The 24,990-nt window shown below is 41.0% G+C and overlaps 1 protein-coding gene and 1 pseudogene across 5 annotated transcripts in view; both read left to right on the top strand.

Annotated features, from left to right (window-relative positions):
* Positions 1-24,990, top strand: part of LOC105466706 (palladin, cytoskeletal associated protein) — a 433,580-nt gene that overhangs the window by 241,619 nt on the left and 166,971 nt on the right. The gene's annotated exons all lie outside the window — the stretch shown is intronic.
* Positions 767-24,318, top strand: LOC139362279 (large ribosomal subunit protein uL6 pseudogene; annotated as a pseudogene).

Below are 24,990 nucleotides of genomic sequence, written 5' to 3'. Positions count from 1 at the left end.
GACCAGGCATAACTCATTCCTGGACTTGGAGAAGGCCCTAGATGCAAAGGATCCCCATCCACCATCTGAAAATCAGGATTCTACCTGGGTGGAGATGGCTGTGAGGGAGCGGAACAGCATCTCCCACAACATGTTTTAAAACATTCACAAAATTGACCCTCAAGTTTGTGCTTCCAATTGCTAGTGACCTCAGTGTCAAAAATGTGCTGACAACTGTGATGAAGAGACAAGGAGAGAAAAACAGACCCTCAGGAGAAACAGTGGGAGGGGGAGGGGAATGGTTATTAACATGAAGTTTTAAACATTAAAAGATAGGAAACAAGAAGCTTAATGTGATTGTCTACAGCAGTGTAAAGAAGATTTGTATGTGTGTGTTCTTTTCAAAAGGCAGATTTAGGTACCTTTTGGAGCACAAGTGGAATATGCAAATTGCTGACCACAATTGCTATAATGTATTACATTCTGTGCATGCTAAAAAGAATACCAGGGTTTGTTCTCTTCTCTTTTAAACACCCAGATTTAATCTGACCTGCAAAACAAATAGGACTAAAACACTGGGCACGTTTATCAAGCCTTCAAAAGAATGGAATAGACACTAATGAACAAAATACTCACATCCCTTGAGATAACTCAAAGATTCTTGCTATAACACATTTGGGGTCTCTCTCTCTCTCTCTCTCTCTCTCTCTCTCTCTCTATATATATATATATATATATATATATATATATATATATATACACACACACACACACACACACACATATATATATATGTCAAATGATATGCAAGTAACAATATTTTCGAGTGCCAGATGGAGAAGACATCTGTAGAGTGAGAAACTAAAGAAAACACACTTCCAAGATTAAGGCACATTAGAAGAAAATTGTTGGCTATGTTAGTAATGAGGAGTTTGGAAAGGGTTTTCTCTATGTACAACATGCTCACTTATTGGGTGACACAAATGACAGATGCCAGTTTGTTGTTGTTGTTGTTTTTTGAAAACAGTTTTCTTTACTAACAAGGGGCTTTGCAGTCAAACCAAAGCACACCACTTTGCTTTCTTTCCTCATCTTTTCTGCATTCCTCAGTGACATTCTGGTTGTTTCCACGAAGGTGTGGCAATTTGGTCAATCTCCCAATATATGCTTAGCTTTACAAAGAACCTATCTTTGTTCCTGGTGTCTGTGGTGACTGTCTGTTAGTGATGAATAGATCAAGGTCAAGTAAGAAAGAGAAGATATAATTTGGCCCATACCTCTAACCCTTCCAAAGGGCATAGCTTAGTCGTTTAGTAGTTTCGCTTCAGACACCGAGGACAGGGTGATTACTGAGATACTGTGGCAGTGGTTTCGGGCTGAGCAAAACACGCATAGCATGCTGACCAGAGACAGCAGCAGCTGTGAGGCTCATCTGTTTCCCAACACATTTTCTAAACTATGAAATCCCCATGGAGGAGGATTGTCCATGAATTCCAAGCATGGAAGGAATCTGACCATTCTTTTTCATTTTAAAACCACATTACCTTTGTCCTAGCCTTCAACTTTCAAGGCCATTTCACTTTGCATTTTTCATTGATTTGTGGCCAGAAACTGACGTGGAAAAGGATAACTTAAAACCTGTTATGGCCGGGCGCGGTGGCTCAAACCTGTAATTCCAGCACTTTGGGAGGCCGAGACGGGCGGATCACGAGGTCAGGAGATCGATACCATCCCGGCTAACACGGTGAAACCCCGTCTCTACTAAAAAATACAAAAAAATAGCCGGGCGAGGTGGCGGGCGCCTGTAGTCCCAGCTACTCGGGAGGCTGAGGCAGGAGAATGGGGTAAACCCGGGAGGCGGAGCTTGCAGTGAGCTGAGATCCGGCCACTGCACTCCAGCCTGGGCGACAGAGCGAGACTCTGTCTCAAAATAAATAAAAATAAAAAAATAAAAATAAAACCTGTTATTAGTCAGGGTTTGGAATCAATTATGCTTCAAGAGTCATTTTCTATAACTAAGATTTCATTTTCAGAAGACATACACTTAGAACAATGGCTTGATCATGGATTGGGTGGGGATAGAGGACAAGAATGAAAGAGGACTGAGATGGCTGAAGGAGCCTCTATGGAAGACACAGAACACACACGAGACTTGTATGTAGCAAGTGTTAAGAAGAGTCCACAATATTCGATACATTTTATTTTGTTGTTTTAATATGTGTTCTATGTACTTTTCATTTTTATTTTTATTTTTATTTGTTTATTTTTGAGATATAGTCTTATCCTGTCTTCCAGGCTGGAGCGCAGTGGTGAGATCTTGACTCACTGCAACTTCCGCCTCCAGGGTTCAAGCAATTTTCCTGCCTCTGCCTCCCAAGTAGCTGGGATTATAGGTGTGCACCACCATGCCCGGCCAATTTTTGTATTTTTAGTAGAGACGAGGGTTTCACCATGTTGGTCAGGCTGGTCTCGAACTCCTGACCTCAGGTGATCCACCCACCTCGGCCTCCCAACGTGCTGGGATTACAGGCATGAGCCACCATGCCCGACCAGTGTTCTCTCTACTTTTCTTTTCCTACTGCCACCACCCTGTTGTAGGCCTGGACATCTGACTTCCAAGTGCTTCACAACATCTAAACTGATCTTTCTCCCTTCAGTATCTCCCCATGTTAATCCTTCTTAAACTCTTATTCACACCCAGCCCAACTAACAGCAAATCAATTCCTCCAGTTTTCATTATCTTACTCTTTTTTTATATTAATACCTAGCATATCAAAAATCACTGACAGCAACATTAATGAGTACTGTATAATACGTCTTTAAAAATAGTTTAAATTATAAAGCTTTCTTAGAAATAAAAGGAGAAGACTTTCAAGCATAGGGTCCAGGCAGGTATCTATCATTCTGCTTTCTACTTTTATGGAATCAACATTTTTAGTTCCCATGTATGAGTGGAACGTGCAATATTTGTTTTTCTTTGTCTGGATTATTTCACTTTACACAATGATCTCCTATTCCATTCATGCTGCTGCAGATTACAACCTTTCATTATTTTTTAATTGCCAAATTGTATTCCATTGTGTGTACATACCACATTTCTTTATCCATTGGTCCGTTGATGAACATTTAGGTTAATTCCATATCTTGACTACTGTGAATAGTGCTGCAACAAACATGGAAGCACAAGTATCTCTTTGATATACTGATTCATTTTCCTTTGGATCAATACCCAGTGGTAGGATTGCTGGATGGTATGGTAGTTCGATTTTTAGTTTTCGAGAAATCTCCATACTGTTTTTCATAGTGGCTATACTAATTTACATTCCCACCAACAATATATTAATTTCCCTTTTCTTAGAGGCTGGGAAGGGTTTTTGGAGGAAGATAAAGAGAGCTTGGTCAATAGGTTAAAACATACAGTTAGAAAAAATAAGTTCTAATGTTCATTAACAGAGTAGGGTGACCGTAGTTAACAGTACGGTGTTGTATATTTCAAAATAGCTAGTAGACAGGATTTGAAATGTTCCCAACGCAGGAATAATGAACACTTGAGCTGATGGATACCCTAAATACCCTGACTTGATCCTTACACATTCTATGCATGTAACAAAATATCGTATCCCCCATTAATATGTATAAATACTCGCATCAACTTTTTAAAAGTGCAGACAGGAAAAAAGCCCATTTTGATGATAATATAGAAGTTGCAGGCCAGGCGCAGTGACTCACGCCTGTAATCCCAGCACTTTGGGAGGCAGAGGCGGGGGGATCACGAGGTCAGGAGATAGAGACCATCCTGGCTAACACAGTGAAACCCCGTCTCTACTAAAAATACCCGGGAGGCTGAGGAGGAGAATGGCGTGAACCCGGGAGACAGAGCTTGCAGTGAGCTGAGATCTGGCCACTGCACTCCAGCCTGGGCAACAGAGCGAGACTCCGTCTCAAAAAAAAAAAAAAAAACAGAAGATGCAGCCCTCTCCATCACACACGTCATAAAGGCAGCACCAGAAGCAAGCCATTGCCCAAGATAAGGGTACCCACTTACTGTGTGAATTTTTGTTTAAGATTTACTTTATTGCTGCTCTAATTAGAATTCTTGTCCTTTTGTTTCTCACTTGTATTTATGTCGTCTCTTCTCCGATTTGAAAGATATCAGTGTTTCAGCTTAAAACAGCCTCTGATTTGAAAGTTGCATGGGATGCCCATATAAACAACAGGCAGCATGATAATTCATTGCTTCCTCTTAATTCCCATGTCAGTTGAAACTGGAAAAAAACATGACACATGCCATTTTTAATAGGTAGTTGAGCTTCCTGTATAAAAAAAAAAAAAAGTCTTGTAAATTTTGTAATGCTACTTGGGACATATGTCAATAATCATCACATGGTTTCAAGCACTGGGAAACATCTTAAAAGATGTTTTAAAGGATGAATAACAAAAGAAGAAAATTAGTCACAAGTTTCTCTATAATTCCTATTTGGTCACTCTGCATTTTCCTTCTGAATGCACTTTTTGGGAAAGTAAACTTACTTCTTCTCTTCAGTGTAATCTGAAATTTTGATACTTTAAAGAGACCTTTGCAGTTTTGAATTTCTAATATAATATTTCCCAATGTATGAAAAACTACATTAAAAATCTAACTGTGGATGCCTGTACTTGGATTGACAAAGAGTTTCATCTTCCATAATTTCCTCGTGCTGTGATTTTTTCTGAGTTGTAATTGACAGATATTAAGTTTCTTAGTCAATCTTGCAGGTGCTTTCAGAATAATTAAGCCTGAGACTAGCAGAAAGGACCATTAAAAATTAGAATCAGAGTTGGTGGTATGGAAAGTTCCTTTGAAAGATGGAAAACATTAATTTAAAAGAGTTCAAGAGTTTAAGCCAAAAGAGCCATTCAGGTTATGACCCAAAAACTCTGTAAGACTCCCACAACTGTACTTGTCTTTGAATAGATTTTCTACTGCCAGTTATATGAAATGGATATAAATCCTCCCATTCCAACAACTCAGGAACTTACTTAAGTGCAGGGTACTATAGCAACTGCAAACAAGTCTAAGAAAACAGGCTGAATGTCATTAAAGTCCTTTGAAAATGTTCTGTGACATCTGTTTTCCATTTTGCTATGCTGTTTAATTAAGTTCAGTGTTGCAGAATCGCAGAAATCTTATTTGCTTAAAATAGTATCTTGAAGGAAGAGACCTTTATTTAATAGAAAAGACTTTGATTAACTTCATCTCAAGTTTTAAATTTTTCCCATTGGCTTCGTGATCTATCCCTATGTATGGCTTATTTCCATAAAAGTAGATCAAACTCTGGGTGGCGGATCACTCTTATCCAGTTGGTACTGCTGTCATGTTTCAAGGACACCAAAAATGGAAGAAATTACAGATAATAGTGACAATTCAGAAACTATTCTTATTTGTCTTTATCGCTGTAATATGAGGTGACTGGCTCCTGAGCTAGTGAGGAAGTCCAAGTTCTAGAAAAGATTCCTTCCTGGGGTGGGGGTGTGTGTGTGTGTGTGTGTGTGTGTGTGTGTGTGATCTTTTTGATAAGAATAGTTGTGAAGGCTGGGCATGGTGCTCACACCTATAATCCCAGCACTTTGGGAGGCAGAGGCAGGAGGATTGCCTGAGGCCAAGGAGTTTGAGACCAGCCTGAGCAGCATAGCAAGACCTCAAGACCATGGCTCTTAAAAAAAAAAAAAAAAAAAAAAAAAAAAAGCCGGCATGGTGGCTGATGTCCCAGCTGTCGTCCCAGCTACTCGGGACACTGAGGTGCAGGATCACTTGAGTCCAGGAATTCAAGGCTGCAGTGAGCTATGATCATGCCACTGCACTCCAGTCTAGACAACAGAGTACAATCCTATCTCAAAAACAAAAAACAAACAAAAAAGAGTGGTTGGAGAGAGAGAGAGAGAAGAAAATAAATAGAGCAATTCGTCCTGCAAAGACCTAGAACATGAGTGCCTCTTCTGATGAGGCTCAGTGGTCCTGCAAAGCTCTGTTGGACAAACCTTGAGGAGTAGTCAGCAACATTTTGGAGGGGTGGGAGTCTTCATTGACGGCTGACTTTATTTTTTAATTTGTCAGAGTACACAAAAGCCCAGTGCCCTGTGACCAGGACAAAAGGGGAAGTGGCTGCATTTTGACATGTCCTGGCTTCGCTAGAGAAAGCCTACTGGCTTCTGACTTTCCAGCGCTGGCAGATCTACCACCTGTGCTCTTGCTGCCCAGCATCTAGGGAGCTTCGCTATTCCAAGTGTTTATGAGGAAGCCATATGGATGGTGCTCAACTGCATTTTTCTACTCAGAGGGATTTATGGGTTTTAATGTAGAGGTCGTGGCTTCTCTGCATCACTGGCAAGTGTTGTCCATCTCTCCATCCTTCTTGAGTTCCATACCCAGCGCATCTTGAACAAATCCGTCTTTTTTGTCTGACCTAGGCTGCGTCCGCTCTCTCAGCTCCTGCTTTTGCTTGTACCTCAGAGGGGAGGTGTTCTCAGCTCTCTGACCTCTGGGTTAATACAGAGGCCAAATTTATCCCAGGGAAGGAATAAGTACATTGGAAATAAGTCACTGAGAGGAGAAGACTGTATGTTTTAAAGCCGGGTTCGTTTAAAGTGTTATGATAGTATTAAGATGTTCTTTTGGCCGGGTGCGGTGGCTCAAGCCTGTAATCCCAGCACTTTGGGAGGCCGAGACGGGCGGATCACGAGGTCAGGAGATTGAGACCATCCTGGCTAACACAGTGAAACCCTGTCTCTACTAAAAATACAAAAAACTAGCCGGGCGTGGTGGCGGGTGCCTGTAGTCCCAGCTACTCGGAGGCTGAGGCAGGAGAATGGCGTGAACCCGGGAGGCGGAGCTTGCAGTGAGCTGAGATCCGGTCACTGGACTCCAGCCTGGGCAGCACAGCGAGACTCCGTCTCAAAAAAAAAAAAAAAAAAAAAAGATGTTTTTTCATTTTCATAGAAGTAATTCATTTGGCTAGAAGGTCAAATGCCTGGTGGTTTGAGGACCTGAACAGTTTCCGCTCCATGAACATACCTGACTCGGGAGTTCTTTTGCTCCAGATACTAATTTAGTAGAACAGTGTTTCACAACTCTGGTAAAAGAAAATCAATAATCAGAATTTTTTAGTAGTTTTCAGATCTAGTTGGTTGCACAGGTCCGCTGAAATGATGGGTGTATTTGCATTTAGTGGCAATCATATTCACTATGTTAACCATACATATGCTAATCATAAGCTCTGGTTGAAAGTTATATATTTTCTGTTTAGCACTAAATGAGGAAAGAATTTTAGTAATTTTTTGAATGTAGTTGGATTTCCTTTAGACTACAAAGAATGCCTTGGCGATCTCACTCCCTCCTTTTGATTTTCGATGATTCCGGTCATCTGGACTCCTGGCCTTCCTCCTGCTATTCTCTTCTGTAATCTCCATTTGCCCTACCAACTCCTACTGTCTTTTAGTTTAAATGCCATTCTCCGCCTTCCAGGAGTTATAGACTAGAATGGATTCCCTTCTGTGTCCTCCCCGGCAATAGAGCTTTCCCCCGTGATAACTCCCATGCAATTACTCTCTCAGGATTCTCTGACACCAGAGATTGTGTGATGTCTTGTTCTTTACCTTGCCCCAGCCCCTGCCCTAGTGCTTGGCACATAATCTACACTCAATAAATGTTTGTTTAATGGGTGGATTGAATTCATTGTCACACTAAGTGACATCCATTTGGATGTTTGATTACACCACGAGGCTATCATATTCTGAAGGAACATGATATCTGTGAAGATATCAATCATGGTTTAATCCCCAGCAATTAGCACAGTGTCTAAGACAGAAACTTAATATGGTTCAACTACTTTCGAGATTTTTTTTAATGGGGACACTACAGATTTTGATAAAAGACATTAATGATGATGTTTCCTGTCCTATCACTAGGCAGTTCTATGAAAAGGCACTCCTTTTTTCAAAATTCCACTCAACTTATAATGTAAGATTTGATGGGTTTGTTCAGTTCCTACTAAGTGAGCAGTACCATGATTTTAGGTCTGTAAGTGGCTTAAAGTTAAGCTTAGATTTTTGGCTGGTGATGCTCCCCCTGGTCTCTGTTATAGATGAACAGTTTAAATGAGGTTGCTGACTGGGTCTTTTAACTTGATGTCTTTGTTTATTTTCTGCTTGTTTTGTTTGGTCAGGTCTGGCACAGAGCCTAAAAATAAGAGCTTGCTTGCAGTTTGACTTTCACTGTGATTCAGTTTTGCTATCTTTTAAAAACATCCTTCAGAAGACCGCCATATATCTATCTGTGGACATCTCCCAGATTTTCCAAAACAAGCACAAGATAAATAAGGGGAATTTGGAAATTTCCAGATTTTTAACAGATGGGAATTTGCTTCCACTGTCTGAATCTTTGCCATAGATAGAGGGGAATCCCAGAAAAAAAAAAAATCTAAGTCTGAAAGTTCCACAGAGTTCTCTGCTTTGCCTTCCCTGAAAAAGGGGTGTGGGGAGAGCAAACAGATGCCAGAAGCCAGTAAAGTCCTGTCCTCATGAAAGCTCTCAGCCCAGAGGACAACACCCTGGGACAGTCACTTCAGTCATAGGATATTTCCCTCTCCAAATAACCGAGGAGAGAGCCTAACCTCTGGGGTGAGCATGGTGTATAAAGTGTGAGAATCCTGCGTGTCCAGGAAGAGAGTGCTGCTAACAGATGACTCCCTGGGGGCCCCCTTTGTTCTCTGCTTCTGTTTGTGTTGAGTCAGCTTGCTTAGGAATATAGATCAGTGAGACTAACGTATCTCTGTTGGGCCAGTTCTTTCTTCTCTGTACCATGGTCAGTCTACAGGGTGCCTGCACACCCTCCGCAGCCTTGAGGTCACAGACTTACTCTCTGTGTCTCCAGGCTATAGAGCAGAACAAAACAGAGCCAAGACAAGGTGTCAGGAAAAACAGAACTCCAGTCTCATGGTCTTCCAACAGGGCATCAAAGGGTTTCTAAAATTTAAAGCCAAAGGGAACCTCAGAGGTCACCTGGTCCAACCCTTCTGTTATTTTAGAAGGGCAAGAGGCATTAAGTGATTCAGAAGATGTGGTCTAGTGGTGGCAAAGAGGACAATTCAGACAGTCCCCAACTTACAATGATTCAACTTATGATGTTTCAACTTTATGATGGAGTGAAAGTGATACGTATTTAGTAGAAACTGTATTTCAAGTATAACCATTCTGTTTTTCACTTTCAGTACAGGATTTAATAAATTACATGAGATATTCAACACTTTATTATAAAGTATGCTTTGTGTTAGATGAGTTTGTCCAACTGTAGGCTAATGTAAGTGTTCTGAGCACATTAAAGGTAGACTGAGCTTTGATGTTCGGTAGGTTAGGTATATCAGATGCATTCTCAATTTATGATATTTTCAACTTACAATGAGTTTATTGGGCCATAACCCCACTCTAAGTCAAGGAGCATCTGTATAGGCTTTGGGGTTAAGCATCAGCTGGAATCTTGACTCTACCTCTTTAGTTCAGCTATGACCTTGGATAAGTCACTTAGCTAACTCTTTAAGCTTTAGCTTTATTGATAAAACAAAAGTAATAATAGTACCATAGGACTGTTAAGATGATTACATTAGAGAAAATTCATGTAAGGCACATAGCCTAACGCATGGCACTCAATAAGTACCTAAAAATAAATAGCAACTATTCATCTTCATCATTATCATGATCACCAAAGCCAGAGTCTGGGACCCAAGCCTCCTAGCTCAGCATTCCTCTTATAACAGCCCTTTGAATCACCTTCATATGTTGTTAATACTTCACTGGGTACCCCAATCCAAATTAGCTTAAGTACAGACTGTGGTGACATCATTAGTTAGAGACTGTGAGATACTGGGGGGAAAATGATGATTCATTCTCTTAAAAAGGGGATGTAACATGTTATGTTTTTCCTTCTTTAACTGGAATGGTTAGGGATGTAACACTTTGAAAGAGAATATTGTGCATCACGGTAATATAGGTAATTTAAATTGATTTTGTATTTTGTTTATGTATGGTTGCAATCCTATGAGAGTTCAATGGTATTTTCTTTTTGCAACACATGCTAGTGTGTTAGGAAGTATGTGTTAAGAGTTCTCTCCTATTTATTATTCTCATTACTTTCCCATTCCAGTATAGACACCATAAACTCCTAAAATTAAGTATATTCTGCTTAAAGAACTCCAAGTGACCATTTTGGTGTGAAAACTGCCTGCACTATTTTGGATCTAAATGATCCAAACTAATGGGTGAGCTTTGGGTGCTTGAGGACTTTATGCAGGAGAAAAGAGGAGGGCTGGATAAAACTTTTCCAACTTTAAAATAAAAATTATTTTCTGTATGTGCATTAAATGTATCTGCTATATGTACTCAAGAATGTTGAGTCTGATCCCTCAAATTTATTCATTAAGTTTTGCTACATCATCACTACACAAAAGTCGTGAAATCATGGGTCCAAAATAAAATCAGATTTGAGCTCCACTTTATTTTGGCCTATACAATGTCCCTGTTCTTACCACTTTTTCTCTTCTTTCACCAGCTTGAATCAGAATCTCTAGTTCAACATCATTTCCTTTTTTTCCCTCCCCCACTTAAACATAAAATATAGATATGTGAATTCTGAAAAGCCTGCCTGGATAATCGGCTTACCCTCATTCAACTATTCTCCTCCTCAAGAGGAGGGATTTGAAACCTTGAAACCTGAGGCAGAAAACCCATGTGACACAGAACATGAGTCCTTATATGTAAGGACTGTCTTATTCATCCCTGTGTCTCTGGAGCTAGGACAGTCCTTAGCGCATAGTACATTTGAACAAATGTTGGAGTGAATAACAAGCCCTTTCTCCATTCTGGTCATCTTAGGAGTATTGTACCGATTTTCTTCCCAGGGCAGAAAAAAATTATGAACCATGGTTCTTATGAAAGTCATTATTTTTAATTGCCCAGACATTCACTCACAGAACTAGAAACATAAACAAACTGATACATCAAGGGACCAAGAGGTATAAATGATAATAACCTAGAAATATTTAAAGTTGTAAAGATCCTGCTTAGAAGAGGGAAGTCATCAAAAGGGGTTGAGATAGTAGTTGAATGACTGAGAAGACATTAATGAAAATGACATAGGAATATGATCTAAGTAAACGTACTTGACATTTTTCCAAGTGAAATAACTGCATGATCAGATAATCATACATAAGTTGGAGATGTATCCAGAGAAATTTATACCTGAAAGGCAACCATAAAGTACCAGAGCTAAAATAGTTCATCTCATGGAGACATCAGAGCTAAGATCTGAAATGATACCTGTTTCTGATTACGTTGGATTCTATTTACTACACATTTTTTAGTGTATAGATAGAAAAGGGTACACAATAGGTACCTAAAGCAGATAGCTGTAATTACTACTATTTATCTTTTGTGCTCTGAGATTTCTCATACTGTATTGGTGCTACATTCTAATCAGCTGCATAAATGGGTAAATCACTTGCTACCACAGAGGAATGTGGGAGAAGACAGCATGTCTAGGACACTACCCTGAGGCTGAGGCAGTAGACAAGGAAGTCCAACCTGCAGGCTAAGAGTCAGTTTTCACTCCTGTGGGAAAAGCATGCCCAGCTCTCAGCAAAAGCATAGAAATCAAGAGAGAACAGTAAAGGCAAACAGGATATGTAGCCTAGTTCCAATTGAAGGTATTATTCCTAACAGTGAAAAATGTCAATATAACTATTTCCAGAGTTAAAACTTCAGACACATACTATGACAATGAGACAGTATATTTGAAATTACAGATGTCCAAGGAAATTCAGGCTATATGGTTACCATATGTAGAGAAGACAGGGAAATTTCATTGTGTGTAGAGAAAGAGACCCAAGACTTCATTCCCTAAAGCCATGGGATATGGAGTTAGGGGGACCTGCCAGTCGCCTTGTCAGTTCACTTCATTTTACAAAGAAAATTCCTAATCTCAAGGAAGCCAAGTAACTTTCCCAACCTAAACTTGAGCTTCGCATTAAGAGAGTTTTAGACACAGATTACTAACATCTTGTGGTTGAAATACTGTAAATAGCTTCAAGAATTCCAACATTTTGAGCAATTATAACTCCTAGAATGAGAATAATTACTTTTACCATAGATATTTTGCCCGTTTTATAGTTGTATTCCAAAGTCTTTACTCCCAAGTCAAACTCAAATATCAGGAAAAGTCAGATCCTTTTTCTTATCAATTCCCACTTCACGTTCCCCATTGTGTTCAGCTTTCTGAATTTATTTGTAATAATTTGTTCAGAAGAGAGAAAGATGGATAATGGATGGAGGAACAGGAGAAAATGTTAGCATCATATTGACACAAAGGTTTCAGTATTCTAAATAATCAAATATTTGAAAAATATATCTTGTAATCCTTTTGCCCTAGAGATGTAAATTGACACAAAAATGTTTATAAAACAAATTGGTAGAGATCAATGGGTCTCAAAATGTGGTCCTCCAAACCAGCAGCATTAGCATCAGCTAGGAATTTGTGGGAAATGCAGATGTTCAGTCTCACCCCAAATCAGTTGAACCAGAAACTCTGGGGTGGGACCTGGCAATCAGTATGTGTTTAAACAAGCCCACCACGTGGATTCTAACCACTGGTATGGACAAATCATCCAGATAAGCATAACTAGATTATTAGATGACAGGTCTATGTAATATAGGGGTGAATATATCAAATCCTTTGGTAGAAAAAAAGCTTGGTCAACTTCTGTGGTGTATTCATTTCCTGTTCTGTATAACAAATTACCATGAATTTAGTGGCTTAAAACACCCCACATTTAATAAGCTTCATAAGTTCCTGTGGATCAGGAGTCCAAGCACAGGTTAGCTGGGTCCTCTGCTTTGGGTCTCACAAGGCTGCAATCAAGGTGTCACTCAGGCTGTATTCTCATCTGGAGGCTCGACTGGGGAAGAATGGTCTTCCAAGCTCCTTTAGGTTATTAGTAGAGTGCATTTCCTTGTGGTTATATGACTGGGCCTTTGTTTCTTACTGGCCATTTAATGGAGGCTGCCCTCAGTTCCTAGAGGCCACTCCAGTTCTCTGCCATGTGGCCGTCTCCAGAGGCAGTTCACAGTGTAGCAATTTGCTGCTTCTTCAAGGCTTTCAAGGCCAGCAGGAGTTTCTCTCTAGTCTGCTAAGATGGTGTCATATATGTCATATAATCATGGGAGTGACCTTCCATCACCTTTACCCCGTGACAGAGTTTGGATGTATGTCCCCGCCAAATCTCATGTTGAAATGTAATACCCAGTGTTGGAGGTGGGGCCTTTTAGAGATGCTTGGGGCAGGAGGGCAGATCCCTCATGGCTTAGTGAGTAAGTTCTCATTAAAAGTGTGTGGCACTTCCCTGCCACTCTCTCATTCTTGCTCCTGCTCTCACCGTGTGACCTGCCTGCTCCTGCTTCACCTTCCACCATGAGTAAAAGCTTCCTGAGGTCTCCTCAGAAGCTGAGCAGATGCTGGTGCCATGCCTGTACATGCTGCAGAAACATGAGACGAATAAACCTGTTTTCTTTATAAATTACCCAGTCTCAGGTAGTCCTTTATAGAAACACAAGAATGGCCTAATACACTACATAATGTAACTAATTGAGTGAGTGCCTCCCCATCACCTTTTTTTTTAAAAAAAAAATAATAATAATTGGTCAAGAGCAGTGGCTCACGCCTATAATCCCAACACTTTGGGAGGCTGAGGCAGGTGGATCACCTAAGGCCAGAAGTTCAAGACTAGCCTGGCCAATATGGCAAAATCCCATTTCTTCTAAAAATACAAAAATTAGCTGGGCATTGTGGGCACCTGTAATCCCAGATACTCAGGAGACTACGGCAGGAGGGTCACTTGAACCTGAGAGGCAGAGGTTGCAGTGAGCTGAGATCACACCATTGCACTCTAGCCTGGGCAACAAGACTGAAACTCTGTCTCAGTAATAGTAATAATGATAATTTCTACCTTTATTTTAGGTTCAGGAGGTGTGTGTGCAGATTTGTTACATGGGGGTATTGTGTGATGCTGAGGTTTGGGTTACAAATGATTCTGTCACCCAGGTAGTAACCATAGTACCCCAATAGGTAGTTTTTCAGCCCTTGCCCCCTCCCTCCCTCCCCTCTCCTCTCTCATAGACCCCAGTGTCTGTTGTTGCCACCTTTATGTCCATGTGTACCCAGTGCTTGGTTTCCACTTTTTTTTTTTTTTTCAAGATGAAGTCTCGCTCTGTCACCCAGGCTGGAGTGCAGTGGCATCATCTCTGCTCACTGCAATCTCTACCTTCCAGGTCCAAGCAATTCTCCCTGCCTCAGCCTTCTGAGTAACTGGGATTACAGGCACCTGCTACCACACCCAGCTAATTTTTGTATTTTTATAGAGACAGGGTTTCACCATGTTGGCCAGTCTGGTCTCGAACTCCTTACCTCAGGTGATTCACCCACCTCACCTTCCCAAAGTGCTGGGATTACAGGCCAGAGCCACCACGCCTGGCGAGTTTCCACTTATAAGTGAGAACATATGGCACTTGGTTTTCTATGCCTGTATTAATTTGCTTAGGATAATGGCCTCCAGCCATATCCATGTTGTTGCAAAGGATAAAATGTTGTTCTTTTTTATGGCTGCATAGTATCTCATGATGTGTATGTACCACATTTTCCTGTCACCTTTATATTCTGTTGGTTAAAAACAAGTCACAGGTTCTGTCTACACTGAAGGCCAGGGGATTATACAAAGGTTTGACTTGTGGTTTAGGGTATGTTCACCATGTTGCAGAAATTACATATATATATTTTTTTTAACAAAATTGACCACTATTTAGTGTGCTTTTTCTTCATATATGAAGCACTTTTGAAAAAAAGTCACTGACTACAGTATTAGTTAGCAAGTTGAAGTCAAAGACAGATTTTTCTTCCAATTGCAAGAAAAATTCAGTGAGTTTGGAAGAAAAAAGTTATCCTGCTCAGCTGGGTTTGACAGAAACACTATTTCTATGGCCTGCCATCCCCATCCCCTAGTAATGCCTTAAGGCCCTTCTCAAATATCTTCTCTGGAAAGACTTTCCTAATACTTCTAACAGGGAGCGTTCTCCATTTTAGTGCCCACGTGTTATTACATTACTTCCGGTTTACTTTACCATTATTTGGATAGATGATTTGTCTCTCTGTCTGTACAGTAACTGAAGGTAACAGAAACTCAGCAAATAGAGGTTACATTCATGAGATCACATATTTTATGTGTGTGTGTATGTATATGTGTATACATATATATATATTTTTTTTTTTAATTTTATTTTTGAGATGGAGTTTCGCTATTGCTGCCCAGGCTGGAGTGTAATGGCACAATCTTGGCTCACCACAACCTCCACCTCCCAGGTTCAAGCGATTCTCCTGCCTCAGCCTCCTGAGTAGCTGGGATTATAGGCATGCGCCACCACGCCTGGCTAATTTTGTATTTTTAGTAGAGACAGGCTTTCTCCATGTTGGTCAGGCTGGTCTCAAACTCCTGACCTCAGGTGATCCGCCTGCCTCAGCCTGCCAAAGTGCTGGGATTACAGGTGTGAGCCACCGCACCCAGTCCACATATTATATTTTTGAAGCCTCTCAGGCAGTATAATATATGCTAACATAAGATTTGATGAATTATAAAAGCAGTTGATTTTAGGTATTGAGGCATACTAAAATCTATCCAGTGTAGATTATCACACTGGGAGAACAATAGCTTGTCATAGCAGCTTTGCAATCAGATATCCCTGAGATCCATTCCTGACATCTCCAATTAATGGCTGTGTGACTCAGAGCAAGAAACTTAATGTCGCTAAATCTCACTCTCCTTAATAGAGTCATTACTTAATAAATACCAAGCTGTTCTTAATATCAACTTGGAAGCATGAACATATCTTAACACAGTTCACACCAGGGCAGGGACTCCAAAGTTTAACCTCATCTCCAGGAGGTTAGCATGCACATGTATCATGTTCGTTCAGTAGGACAGTAACCTGCTAGCAAATGTAGACTAAATAAACACTGGATCATTCCTACAGTTATTTATAAATAGTCTCCATCTTTGATTGTGATTTTAGTGGTTAGAATGCTAGAAAAAGAGTGGGTGGAGGGACAGGACATAAGGAATTCCGTTTTAATCAGTAGCGTGAGAAGGCTGGTCATTTTCACAAAACCAAGGGAGATGAAGTAAGATTGTCCTAAACACTGTTCTGAGGATTACACAGAACATGAAAGGCTGCTTCAAGTGAGTCAGAGCTGGGATGTTATGACAGATCCGGGCTCTGTCGAACACTCAGTCCCCCTTGCCAAATGTAGGAATTCACAAGATCAGGCTCAAACTTAAAAGTCAATTTCTTGTAGGCTGGGCACTCACGGCTGTAATCCCAGCACTTTGGGAGACCGAGGCAGGTGGATTGCTTGAGCAAAGGAATTCAAGACCAGCCTGAGCAACATGGCACAACTCTGTTTCTACAAAAAAAATCCAAAAATTAGCTGGGCTTGGTGGCATGTACCTGTAGTCCCAGCTACTCAGGAGGCTGAGGTGGGAGGATCACTTGAGCCCAGGAGGCTGAGGTTGCAGTGAGCAGAGATCACGCCACTGCAGTCCAGCCTGAGGGAGACCCCACCTTAAAAAAAAAAAAAAAAAAAGTCTATTTCTCAACTACCATGCTAGAGTTATTTTCATTCCTTGCAGTCATCAAATCAGTTCCCATAACTTTCTTGATAAAAGGCAGATGTTGCCTTTCCATAGAATAGAGATAGTTATCTTGGTCAAGGTGTTTATGCAAGGGTGCGGGTACTAAGATCATTCTAGATTTGTGCCTTTTTAAAAAGTCTGTTGTACAGTTCTGTGTTCTGAGATTAGGTGGCATTGTGATTTCTTTTTAAATTTCTTACTCTGTTTCTTCAGAGAATATTTACACACTTCTGAATGGTTCCTGATAACTATTCCATTCATATGATAGCATTGGTGTCTATATACTTTGAAAAGATGGTAGTAATTTTTCTTTTTTGCCATTTATATCTCCTGGTGACCTCCATAACTTGAAGCTACTTTTTAGTGACCACAAAACTTGTTTAAATTCCCAATGTATATTGATTATTTTTTCCAGTATCTAAAATCTGTTAAAACTTATAGTATAAATAATTAGAAAATAACTTTGAGGAGAAATGTAGAGAGTGAAAAGAGTAAGAGAGAAGAGAAAGAAGAGGAGGAGAAGAAAGAGGAAGCAGCCTAGACTTGTGACTGAAGCTTTTACATGGGGTGAAAAAACGCTAAACTATATTAAGAGTACATTTATGAGACTATGGCAAAGCGAACAAGCAAGAGAAAGGATTTTGACAAATCTCAGTTGACATTATGAAAACTCTCATTGCTTATCCTTGGAGGAAATATAGCAACCACCCGACTACTCAAAAGCAGCTAATGCTAGAGAAGACTCTCCCCTCTTAATATCAATAAACTAATCCCCACCTTACATGCCATTTAAGTACAAGGAGAAAGTAGGGAGGTATGTAGGCTTGTAGTTCTTTTAACATTTGAGAACCCATTTTGGCCCCAAGTTCAGATACTTCAACATTTCTGTCACTAACCTTCTTCCCTCCCTCCTTCTCCTGCTTCCTGACCCCCAAAACCCTCTCCTTTGTCTTTCTCTCTCTCTCCCCACCCCTACCCTCTCCTCCTCTTCCCTTGCTTCTGAGTTGGGAGGGATTTGAGAAGAATGAACCCATACCAACTCCGCCCTAGCCAGCATTCAAGATGGCCCCAGGAACCTTGTCTCCTGGTATTCGTGCTTTTTCTGTCGTCTCCTCCCATATGGACTCAGAGTTAGTCTTTCTGTGTAACTCACAGGGTATAGTGGGGGTGACAGTGTGTCACTTCCAAGGCTGGGTTAAGAAAAATGGACAGTGGCTTCCTACTTGTGCCCTCTCTGTCAGCTTCCATTTTGGGAGGATGCTCGCTCATCCTGTGTAGAGGTCCACGTGGATAGGGACTGGGGCCTCCCAATGATGACCAGCACCAACTTGCCAGCCGTGTGACCAAACTACCTTGACAATGGATCCTTCAGCCACAGTCAAGCCTTTAGCTGACTGTGGCCTTGGTCAACATCTTGACTGCAAACTCATGAGAGAGACAGGGCCAGTCCCCCTGCTAGACCACTGCCAAATTCTCGCCTCAGAGAAACCATAAGAGACAGTTAATGCTTATTGTTGTTCTAAGCCAATAAATTTTGAGGTAATATGTTATGCAACAAGTACATTCTATACAATAGGTATGCAATAGTATACAATAATACAAATACTTTAAAAGAAAAGTCAGAAATCTAAGGATAAAAAATTCAGAACTTTTTAAATAAGAATATTATCTCCCTTGAGTATTTAGAGCCTCTAGTAATTGTCCTTGTATAATTTGAAGAAGGATGCAAACTTTCCTTCTTTGCTATTTAGAGAAAATGTGTAACAAAACCTATAAGAAATCACTGCCAATCTATACTTCAGAAGCCGCATCTCCTGCTAACATTTTTGGCAAAATATCAGTGCTCTCACATTGTGTGTGTTTAAAGTTTTAGTTATCCTTACTTAGTTAAGATGATTATATATGAATATACCTTTTAGTTAACTTCATTTTGGCACATGGTTTATTTCATGCCTAGGGTAATGATTGATGTTCATTCAAATGAGCTGATGTGCATGCAAGTTCCTCAGTGCTATACACTAAAATTGCTATTGGCGTCTTCCAGAACAAAACTGAGATAGGATCATAATTGTGGATTTCCAAATATTACTTTTCAAATACTATTACATTATGCTGACTATTATTTTCCATTCTGGTGCTTCCTAAGCTCATTACATGGTGATGATTTGTATATGGGAACAATCCGAAGAAAAACAGTTGTGCGATTTTAGATAAAATGAGGATTCAACCAAGATATGGAATATCTCAAAGTAAAATGTGCTATTCCCATCTCACTGACTTGCTCCCATCTTTCTGTTCAGTGTTTGCCTCCAAGTCCTTAAACATTCATTCAATACACACTATACAGATGTTCAAAGAATGCCTAGTGTACATTGCTTAGTGCTCAACTGTGCTAAGCATTATTCCACACATAGGGATAGAACAAGGAATACGACAAACAAAGGTTCTGCCCTCATGAAGTTGACGTTTTAGTCTGGGAGGCAGTTAATAGGAAAACAAGTATAAAAAAATATAATGTGGGATATTGTTAAGTACTAAAAAGAAAAGAGCAGGGTAGAGGGATGGACAAGGGCCACAAAGTTGAGGAATCTAATTTAGATGGAGGATCGTGGGAGTAAAATATAGGCAGGGACTTGAATTATATAAAAGAGCAAACCATACAGAGATCTGGGGGAGAACATTTCTAACAGGGAAAGATCACGTTTTTAAGTCCTTAGTGAACAGAAGCTTGACATGTGGGAGCTTAAGAGTAAGAGATGAGAGAGGCTGTCAGAGTGCATAGGAAGTGATGGCAAAGGGGGATACAGTAGAAGGTGAGATTGGAGAAATAAACAGGAAACTTGCAAGCCAGGGTGAGGACTTTGATGTCTATTCAATGTATGATGAGAAGCCACAAGAAAATTCCAAGCAAGGAAGTTATATGATCTAATTTAATTTTTTAAATAGCACACTGGCAGCTGCATGAAGAATAGTCTGGAGGTAGCGAGAAAGCCAGCAACACCCCTTGATGTGTTACTATAGTTCAGTCCAGAAACCATGGTGGCTTGTGGGGTGGAAGTAGTTAGTGGAGGCAATAAGAAGTGATGGGAGCTGCATCTGCTGCAGAATGAAGGCTATTCTCAGTGATCAGACTGTCCACATTCCAGAAAATGTCAACACCACTCTGAAGGGACACAGTTATTGTGAAAGGCCCCAAAGGAGCCCTGCAGAGGGACTTCAGTCACGTCAGTATCGAACTCGGGCTCCTTGGGAAGAAAAAGCAGAGGCTCCGGATTGACAAAGGCTGAGAAGACAGGAATTGGCTGCCGTGCATGCTCTCTGTAGTCACGCACAGAAGATGATCAAGGGCATTACACTGGGCATCTGTGACAAGATGAGGTCTCTGTGCGCTCACTTCCCCATCAATGTCATTATGCAGGAGAATGGCTGTATTGTAGAAGTCAGAACTTTCTGGAGCAAAAAATATATCTGCAGGGTTCGGGTGAGCCCAGGTATTGCTTGTTCAGTATCCCAAGCCCAGAAAGATGAGTTCATCCTTAAAGGAAATGACATTGAACTAGTTTCAAATTCAGCTGCTTTGACTCAGCAAGCCACAACAGCTAAAAACCAGGATATCAGAACATTTTTGGATGGTATCTATGTCTCTGAAAAAGGGACAGACTGATGAGTAAGATCTAAGAGTTGTACAGCTACAGAAACAAGATGTCGGATAATTCCTAAGACCTATTTATGATATTTTAATAATAAAAGACAGCTATTGAAAAATAAAGAAGTGATGGGGATTCAAGACATGAACAATGGGATTTTCTGATGGCTAGCACTCAGGATGTAAGGGAAAGAAAAGGATTGAGGGTAACTATTGAGTTTTGGTCTAAGAACTGCGTGAAAGGTGGTATTATTTATGGATGTGGTGACGGTCAAGGAGGAGCAATTTGGGAGGTGGGAGAGAACCAAGAGATCTGTGGCCAGGTTAAGTTTGAGGTGTGTTTATAGATTTCCATATAGGAGTATCAAGTAGGCAGCTCAAAATACAAATCACAAAGATGTTGGACTCAAGATATAAACTTGAGAGTCACCACAGGAGAAATAGTGTTTAAGGCCATGAGACTATTTGCTGTCTCTTAAGGGAGTGAATGTAAATAGAAGTTCTAAGAATTGGCCTTGAAGCACTCTAGCATTAGAGGCTGAAGGTGAAAAGGGGTACCCCGTAAGATGGAAAGCCCAGAAGAGTTTCCAGATGAGGACGATGTTTCAGGAAGAAAAGAAATGAGTGATTCATTCTATCAATGCTGCAGAGTGTCCAAAACAAATGAGGACTGAGAATAATCTTTTGAATTGGACAAGACGAGGTCCTGGTTGACATGCCAGGAAGGGGCGGAGACAGCAACCTGAGTGAAGTGTGTTGAAAGAAGGAAAGGTAGGAAAGTAGACACCATAAAATACAAACAGATCTTTCAAGGAATTAGCTGTGAGGACAAACAGAAAACTGATACAGTACCTAGCTGGAGAAGTTTATTTCCTCAGATTTCTTATCTACAAGGTGAAAAATTTTAGATAACTTCTAAATCCCAATGTATTACGTTGCCAAGTCGAAAAAGCATCCTAGGGTGAATGCCTGAAAGGCTAAATTGTCAAAAAGAATCATTACTCAGGTTACTGCTGCCCTAAATATGATGGTGTCATTACTGACTAGGGAGGTTGCTAGTATCATTTATATTGGATGCCCATGTAATGATTTGAGGTAATAATGGAAATGTTAAGAAATAATTTGAATCTTCTATTATGAGAACAACTTCCATTTATTAATTTACTTATAGCCATTTCTGTGATTCAAATGAGCATCATGATTATTTTCTGACAGAAAGAAGTAAATCTCAGGACAGTTCCATGTCCATCTGTAATTAGACCTCATGGCCAAAGGGCCACAACGGTGAGATATGTGACACATCACCTCTGGGCTGCTGTAGCTGTTGGCAGCAGTGATGACTAAGTAAAAATGACAATGGCAGTAGTAACAGATATCCATCATACCACTTTAGAATTTACAAAGCCTTTTCATAAAAATTAACATATTTAGGCCGGGTGTGGTGGCTCACGCCTGTAGTCCCAGCACTTTGGGAGGCCGAGGCAGGAGATTACCTGCGATCAGGAGTTCGAGACCAGCCTGACCAACATGGCAAAACCCATCTCTACTAAAAATACAAAAATTAGCTGGGCATGGTGGCACATGCCTGTGATCCCAGCTACTTGGGAGGCTGAGGCAGGAGAGTCACTTGAACCTGGGAGCTGGAGGTTGCAGCAAGCTGAGGTCACACGACTGCACTCCATCCCAGGCGACAGAGCGAGACTCCATCTCAAAATAATAACAACATATTTAATCATAGGGACCATTTAAAATGCTCTTTCATTTATATTAAATTAGTTCTCCAATTCTGACAGTTTGAGCATAGTTGGCTCAGCTATCCTGATGGCTCCTTCCTGCTATTTTTTTTTTTTTTTTAATGTTTACAACTCATCTTTTCAAGCTCAAGAGCTGTTGCTTTGAAGAGGATTTGAATAAGCATCTCAAACTGTTGGCTCAGCTATTGATCCAACTCAAATTTCCAAAGCTGCTACCAGAATGCTTTTCCCGTACAGATCCAAACTGAATGTGAAATGCTGCCTGTCCTCTTTCTCCTGTCTTCCTTTCAGTGACTCCACTTTCTCTACAGCGGCCCTCCCCATCAGGCAGTCTTTCTAAAGAACCCACTGCTTTGGTGTGCGTGTTCCACACGTTGCATTCAGAAGGCACATCCAGGCATCTCAGGCGTGTAGGTTCTTCAGCATGAATCATGCAAACTTGGTGAACCATAAACTTCTCTCTGTGGATATGAGTTTGTTGGTATTTTAGTCTGCTTGGAAACAGTCTGAGAAACATTAAACCCAGCTTTTTTGAGGTTAGTCCAAATTATTTTTTTAGACTAGAGAAAAAAAAATATTATGTCTCCTAAGGAAACTTGTAACCACGAACAGTAAATTTTAAATGTTTTAAAATTTTTTTCCCTCCCACATCCCCCACTTGCACATAGTTGAAATCCCTAGTTTCTCTCACCAAAAAATACTACATGCTAGACTCACACATCAATGGGCTGGGCCTGTGCAAATGGATTTCTTAGATTAAAAGTATAAAAACAAGGCCAGGCACGGTGGCTCATGCCTGTAATCACAGCACTTTGGGAGACCAAGACGGATGGATCACCTGAGGTCAGGAGTTTTGAGACCAGCCTGGCCAACATGGTGAAACCCTGTATCTACTAAAAATACAAAAAAAAATTAGCGAGGCGTGGTAGCGGGCCTACATGCCTGTAATCCAGCTACTCAGGAGGCTGAGGCAGGAGAATCGCTTGATCCTGGGAGGCAGAGGTTGCAGTGAGCCGAGATCGTGCCACTGCACTCCAGCCTGGGTGACAAGAGTGAGACTCCATCTCAAAAAAAAAAAAAAAAAGTATAGAAACAATATATGCTTCATTATACTGACCCCACCAATCTTATCCTTTCTCCGCTTCTCCAGTTCAATCATCCCCCAAGTATTCGTGTATAGTAGGATTCTAAGATGCACAGTACCATTCACATGCAGAAAAGCACCTTTATTTATAATATATGAACTCAACTTGCTCTACTTGGCAGAACAGTACCTAGACCTCACTCACCTATTCAAGGAAACTGAGTCACTTCTTGTTTCAAACCACACTTCTTCCAGGTTAACTCAATCTCTGTAGCATTTACCATACTCAGCCTCAAAGGACCCCACCCATCCATCCTTTCTTTGTTCGAACCTTTGGGGAGAGAGGAACCTGTGAGAAGAAAACCACAGGGAAATAAGACTTTGAGTTTTGAGAAGAATAAGAGAGCATTATAAAGGGATAAAACCTAAAAACATGGCTCATTAGGAAAGAGTGACGAAAATTCTAATCCTGTGCAGGTCCGGGATCATGAGGGAAGCAAAAAGAATGCCACTGACACTAGGATAGAATATTTCCTGCTGGGCACGGTGGCTCACGCCTGTGATCCCAGCACTTTGGGAGGTGGAGGCAGTGGATTGCTTAAGCCCAGGAGTTCAAGACCAGCCTGGCCAACATGGTGAAACCCCATCTTTACTAAAAATACAAAAATTAGCCAGGTGTGGTAGTACACGCCTGTAATCCCAGCTACTGGGGAGGCTGAAGCATGAGAATCGCTGGAACCCAGAGGGCAGAGGTTGCAGTGAGCTGAGATGACACCACTGCACTCCAGCCTGAGTGACAGAGACTGTCTAAAAAAAAAAGAAAAAGAAAAAAAAGAAAAAAGAGAAAAAGCTACGTGCTGTCACAACTGCAAGGCATGAGGCCTCTCTCCCTCCCTGGTGTTTCCACGTGGCACTTCCCCCTGTGTTTGACGTGTCAGCCTCTGTCCTCATTGCAAATCTCCTCTGCCTTCCAGCCTCAGTCTGCACAGACTCTGCCCTCCTCATCTTGGCTGCAGGGTTGTCAGGTTCTTTGGCCTTCTCATCTCACAGCCACAGGAGCGTTTGGGAACTTGTGATTCTCCCTCGTTCCTGGCTCTGGCAATGGGTGTGGGTGGGGGGGGGCTAAACACAGCCAGCCCCTTAGTTACTCTGGCAATGGGTGTGGGGGTCCTAAACACAGCCAGCCCTTGGTTACCCTACTGCAACTACCTCCTTTTGGCTCTGGGCTTGCTGACCTACTTCCAAATACCAAATTGCAGCATGGGGGTTTTCTGATTTTCATTTTGCCCTCAAATCTATGAGGCTTCTATAATCTCTTTCATCTCTTCTCTTTCTCATGAGTTACAGGGGAGTAGGGGGTACTGGGTGCCTCAGAAGGAACCCAAGGAGCAATTTCACCATAGTCTCATCCCTCCAAATTTCTCCTAAAAAATATTCCCCCAGTCCAGGAGTTTTACTACTTCCCTCTGTGGAGAGAAACCCGATACCTAACATCCATCTCACCCAGGAGCATGCTGGAAAATTCTTTGGCTTCAATGTCCAAAGATAGATTCTGGATATTGAATGTCCAGCTATGGGAAACCAAGAAAAGACTTTTCTGTTTTCTCCTTCGGGTGCCTGGTTCTTGAAATTGAAACCTAGACACTTATGCCTATTGTTTTTCTTACAACTTTCAAAATGTATTTTGATGTCAAAATGGAACAATGGTTGTTTGCTATCCATCGAGTTCTGCCCTTCTCAAGAAGTATGGATGGCTCAACCTCAGCA

The sequence above is a fragment of the Macaca nemestrina genome, chromosome 3 (assembly GCF_043159975.1).
Source record: "Macaca nemestrina isolate mMacNem1 chromosome 3, mMacNem.hap1, whole genome shotgun sequence".
In the NCBI taxonomy this organism is placed as follows: domain Eukaryota; kingdom Metazoa; phylum Chordata; class Mammalia; order Primates; family Cercopithecidae; genus Macaca; species Macaca nemestrina.
This window is presented reverse-complemented; position numbering and strand designations above follow the sequence as displayed.